Source organism: Siphateles boraxobius, unplaced genomic scaffold (genome assembly GCF_051911475.1).
Source record: "Siphateles boraxobius isolate OS27281-9 unplaced genomic scaffold, OSU_SipBor_1 198, whole genome shotgun sequence".
NCBI lineage: Eukaryota > Metazoa > Chordata > Actinopteri > Cypriniformes > Leuciscidae > Siphateles > Siphateles boraxobius.
Genome location: NW_027508808.1, coordinates 129507 through 135506, shown reverse-complemented (window position 1 = coordinate 135506; position 6000 = coordinate 129507).

Here is a 6000-nt window from a genome sequence, read left to right as displayed (position 1 = left end):
TTTGTAGCATAGTTTCCATAAATAGTCTCGGTGCACTGTGGAGGAAGCTCTAGTATGTCTGAATTAACATAATTTTACAAAAGAGCACATAAAGTTTGTTTACTTTATGTGCTGTTTTCCACTCTTTGATCCCTTTAATGTTTGAAAAAAAGCAGGTGAGTAGGTACATTGTGAACCACGGTCCAATTGGGAGCACATTGAGTAACTGCAATTCATCTTAGTTGTATTTTTATTGCCTTCTCCACGGAGAGTTCCTGCGAGGCTACAGGAGCATCTGGGGCTTGCAGACAGGCACAACAACTGAGTCAACAAAGGCTGAGCCCAGGGTACCTGTAAATTTCTACCTGAGCCAACCTCTTACTCTAATATTTTGGTGATATATCTCCCATAGCATCCACTTAAAGCAGGGCACTGGTCGAGCTACACATAACAGACAGACTTTAGAGAGAAAGAGGGGGCAAGAGGGAGGAGGAGCAATGAATGTGAATTCCAGCCGAGTGGGGATAGCATCCGCATCGCAAGACACCTGTAAAAACATCATTTTTCATCTTGGGCTGTGGGGGAAGGAGCAGACTGAGAATGGGAGAGAAAAAGAGGGAATACTTTTGGTTGGTCCGTATGTATGTGTGTGATTACCACCAAATCCATGTCCAGGTTCTTGCTTCAGGTTTCCACAGTCCACAAAGCCATACTGGTCCGCCCAGGAAGCAAAAATAGAGACCTAACCTGCTTGATTGGTTCTGGGCTAGCTGGTGTACCAGCTTAACAAGCTGGTTGAGACTTCTTGGCCAAGGAATCCTTACAAGCTTGTTCAGATGCCTCGACCAGGGTCCTGAACACGTTTGCAATCATGCTCTTGGACGTCCATCTTCCTGCAGACTTTAGATCCACCTGGAAGTTTCCAGTAATACCGAAGCCCTTGATTACCTTGTTTAGGTGTGTTTCATTAGGATTGTAGCCAAACTCTACGGGGCATTGGTCCTTGAGGAGGCGGATTGGACCTCAGCTTTTGCTGGTCTTTTTAGCAGCACCATTTAAGGTAGTGTTTCCCAACCCTCCTCCTGCAGGCTCACCAATAGTAAACATTTTCAAACTTTTCCTAATCATACAGACCTGATTTAACTCATCAGCTCATTCGAAACTTCAAGACCAGACATGAATGGGTCAGACAAGGGAGACATCCAGAATGTGTACTGTTGGTACGCCTCCAGGAAACAGGGTTGGGAAGCTCCTTGTTTAAGTTACAACACACCACCTATGCCCACCTCCATTCTTTCTAACCTAGTGCTAGATTTTCTCTAGAATACCTTCCTTGTTGAGTTGACTTCTGAAAGCAGCTCAAAGCCTCAAGATTTAGCCTTTCTTTTATGTGGTTTTGAGTCTAAATTCCCCACAGAAAGCCACTCCAGCAGCATTAAAATAAGTTCCAAGGTGCAAGCGTTAAAAAACTTCTGTAAAAATCATCTGTGAAAACGCTGACGGCGTGCACATGCGTATTACGTGTTTAGTCTATAGATATGCACGTTTGAATATATATGTGAGCAGGCGTGTAGTCTTCCATTACAAATTTACCTCAACAAATTACTTGTCTGGCCTTAAAAATTCATAATGCCTGTAGGTGAAAACACATAAGGAAATCCTCAAAGTTCCCCCCAATTCTTTTCATGATAAAGAAAAATACATGAAGTCAGTATGAACCAGATGTCAGAAAGAGTAACATTGCATAGTGTACTTTGTTACATAGATCTTTGGTGTCATTTAAAATGTGGTAGTTAACCAAACTGAATCGCCAAATGACAGTGCTATGAATCCTGTCAGCTAAAATAGTTGGCAACAAATGTAGTCTGACCTATACTTGGAAAGTAAAGAGGATGGCCTTTGATGAAATAACTGGGAACGTCGCCTCTGCAAAAGGTTGAAAATGAGCACCTCACACCTATTAATTCTGTTCATAACCTTTAAATGCATATCCGGGCCAATTATGGTTTTGACACGTTGCAGACTACTTGGAACAATGTTCCTCCTGATGAAAAATAAGTGTAAGGGTGGTACTAAACGGAGGAAAAGATGTATGGGTTGTTCTTTAACCTCAAACAGAATGTCTAGGGACCGTTTCACACCTCTTTAAGTCTTTAAAATAGAAAAAAAAATGTACCCCTCACACCTAGTGGGAAAACTCGCCCAAACCATGCGGAATAGTTTTTGCTTGCTTGGTTAAAACAAAAACAAAAAAAACTAATTTTCATTTGTGTGTGCTCTGCCGATATTTCTGCTAGGTTTTTTTTCAGCTTTTTTCACCATAATAATAATAATAATAATAATAATAATAATAATTCATTACATTTATATAGCGCTTTTCTCGGCAATCAAAGCGCTTTACATAGAAGAGGGAATCTCCTAAACCACCACCAATGTGCAGCATCACCTGGATGATGAGACGGCAGCCATATTGCACCAGAACGCCCACCACACACCAGCTTATTGGTGGAGAGGAGACGGAGTAATGAAGCCAATTAGTATATATATATGGGGATGATTAGGAGACCATGATGGACAGAGGCCACTGGGCCACAGAGAGTCAGGACCTCGGTTTAATGTCTCATCTGAAGGACGGTACTCTTTGACAGTATAGTGTCCCCATCACTCTACTTGGGCGTTAGGACCCACACAGACCACAGGGTGAGCGACCCCTTCTGGCCTTCTTTCACCATACAGATACCGATTCTCTAGTTGTCTCTGCTGGTAAAGCACGATAATAAGTTTGATCCATTGTGAAATTCTCGTTGGCATTTTGAGAAATATGGTGGGTCGCTTCATTTCATCATGGTGAAATACAACTGCGCCATACAGAATTAAAACACTCATTATAATAAACTGTTTTGAGCACAGTCTTCATCTCATGAGAGTTAACATTCAGGTGACTGTTCACAAAAACAATTTATTTCTTAAAGGTGTTGTATGTTTAAAAAACTAAAAAAAAAACTTTACTAAAGCATAAAAATTAGAGCCCGACCGATATGGATGTTTGGGGGCCGATGCCAATACTGATATTAGGGAGTAAAAAAAAGCCTCATAACGATATATTGGCCTATATTATTTATGTGTATATTATAATTTATAATACAGTAGCAATATTATTTATGTGTATATTATAGTACAGAATCTGTCAAAAGTTTGGACACACTTTGCCATTCGTATGTATAAACTTTTGATTGGTACTGAATATAGAATACAGTATAAATAAATAGAATATATATATATATATATATATATATAACATTTTTTTGCAAAGATCACTCAAATGTGGTGATCAAACACTTGTGTGACGAAGATGTGTAATGGAGGCAGGATGAATGATAGAATGAGAATGATCCATTTGAGCTGTAATCAAACTAGTTTGCATTGCATGTTCTATTCTAAACTTTATTCTAAATACTGTTGCATAATATTCACTAATGACTGTCTTTTTATTTAGTCACATAAAAAAATTACATATATATATATATATATACATATATATATATACAGAATGGGATTTAACACTGTCTCTTGGTCGCATCGCAACAGCTGTTTAAAGCAGAACGAGGCATCAGTGTACTGTCGGAGATTTGTCGCTCGTGTCGCACCGCATCCAGTGTGAACAACATCACTGATTATAATGGGTTCAACTGTCTTTTGTAGCATCACGCAGCTCGCGACTGGTGTCTTGTTCAGGCAGCAGCAGACAAGCAGTCAAGCGGTGTCTTAAAGGTAAGTTGCTAACTAGTTAGCAGTGCAGTGGTTGCTTGAGTCTGTGGAATGGTGATTTAATGCTAAGTTGTCACCAGGTGAGATACTACAAAGTAAATAAACCATGTTGTCCCCGTATTTTACTCTCACAACAAGCTTATCATACTCGTTTGCTACATTAGCTAGCTAGCCATGATGTTTCATACCTTGTCAGTGGAGTGGAAGCTAATGTGTGCACGCATCTTACACCGTGTCTGAAGAGACCTCATTACTGAAGTGAAAGCGTTGTCTGGTTTCACCACAGTGACCTGGGTCACCAGTAGCAAACAATGGAGCGCGCTCTGCTGAACAAACTACATTACACAATTGTGAATACCGATAATGCATTTACATGCATTTTATCCGCATTATATGTTCTGTTAAAAAATACGTCATATACGCCGATACCGATATATCTGTGACATGCTCATATAAGCCGATAATATTGGCACGCCGATATATCGGTTAGGCTCTGATAAAAATACCATAAAATGTTTGCAGATATTTTGGATAATTGCTAAGTTCACACACTTGTTTCAAACAATGCTACAGCCAGTTATTCTACTATTTTGAAATGTGCGTTCCGCGTCAGAATGTCTGTTTTTGTTTTGGTCTGTGTGATCACTGCCAATTTTCCCAATTTTAGACAACCCAGGTTGCCAGTTGGCGAATGGAAGCCAGCAAACGAACTGGGATCGCAGATTATACTCGACTGAAAAGCCTTCCATTGTCAATTGCACTTTGTTCCTGTTGTGTGTTCTCAAACTGGGAACCCACGTGAGTGTTGAGACTGAGGACGGGGTGGGGGAAACGACCCTCTCCAATATTTTGAATATGGACTGCAGTACCCATTTCAACCACTAGCTGTCAATATTACATACTGCACCTTTAATGTGTTTTTATCACCAAACTACTGAATGTAACTTTAAACTTGAATATTGAACATTGTATCACTTCAAATTTTTTGTTCTTTTCAGACAGTATTACATTGATAGAAACCAAATCGGTGTGTTGCTCACCAACATTATGTCTAGAAGGGTGAAGTACTACTGTTTGAATACTCACAGCTTCATTCTGTTTGTCTTGGCTTATGCCGGGGCCTCACTGATTTATTTGTCCGCCTGTGGGTCCCTGAGTAATCTGCAGCTGTTGTTTACGGTAAACATGAAAAGAAAGATCACATAATCACAGAGGACAATTTTTAAGGGGACTAATTAGGCAATTATAACATTTGGGTGTTGACAGCTGTGTTCATCAAAGATTTTTAGGGTGGCTAAGATGAAAATTGCCTCTAGTTAGCAAGTGTAAACTGCACACAAACTGATGAACAGCACAGAAATGGCTTTTATGTGCTTTCTTGTGGGTGCTCTATTGGTGTCGCTTTGTTGATTTACGGCTGTGAGAATGTGCTATACACATATGATGTCAAGGCCACTGCAATTCAGTTCATAGGTCAACCCGACCCTCATACCTGGCAAGATAAGCTCTGTTTGTGATGGCAAGCAGATATGGGGATGAGAGAGAAGACATCACAAGTCAAAGGCCATTGTCCTGCTAGTATGTGGTTTTATGTTACTTGAAAATGTTTCATGTAGGCCCAATTCTTCACAGACTCTTTATGGTGTGGAACATGTGACATATATTAAAGAACAATATAAGGTTGATTTGGACAGCTCCAGCTGCGGTTTTCTAGTTCTGGATAGCTGGATGTTGTGACCATATATACTGTGGTAGAAATATGTTAACAAATAGATTGTTACATTTCTAGAACAACAATTATACTATGATATATACATATGTACTGTTACAGTGATATAAATTCATTCAAACCGTAAAGTAAGATTTTGTTATCATATTTTGTCATATTGTTTTACTGAATGAATATACATCACTCTGTCTGACACACACACACACACACACACACACACACACACACACACACACACACACACACACACACACACACACACACACACACACACACACACACACACACAAAGATAAGGTCAGGGCTGCTTTGGATACCCAGTATAGGTTAGATTGAAGTTAGATGAAACACTAATGAGCTGTCTTTTCTGTAATTTTCAATCTTTATCTTTTCAGCCTCGCATGGTCTCCAAAGGTTTATGGAACTGAGAATACTGAAGTTCTTCTCATTTACTATGAGATGAATGAACCGCAGCCGACATAGAGACCTCTGCAGACTGGGTCCAAGATCCTCTGAAGGATGAA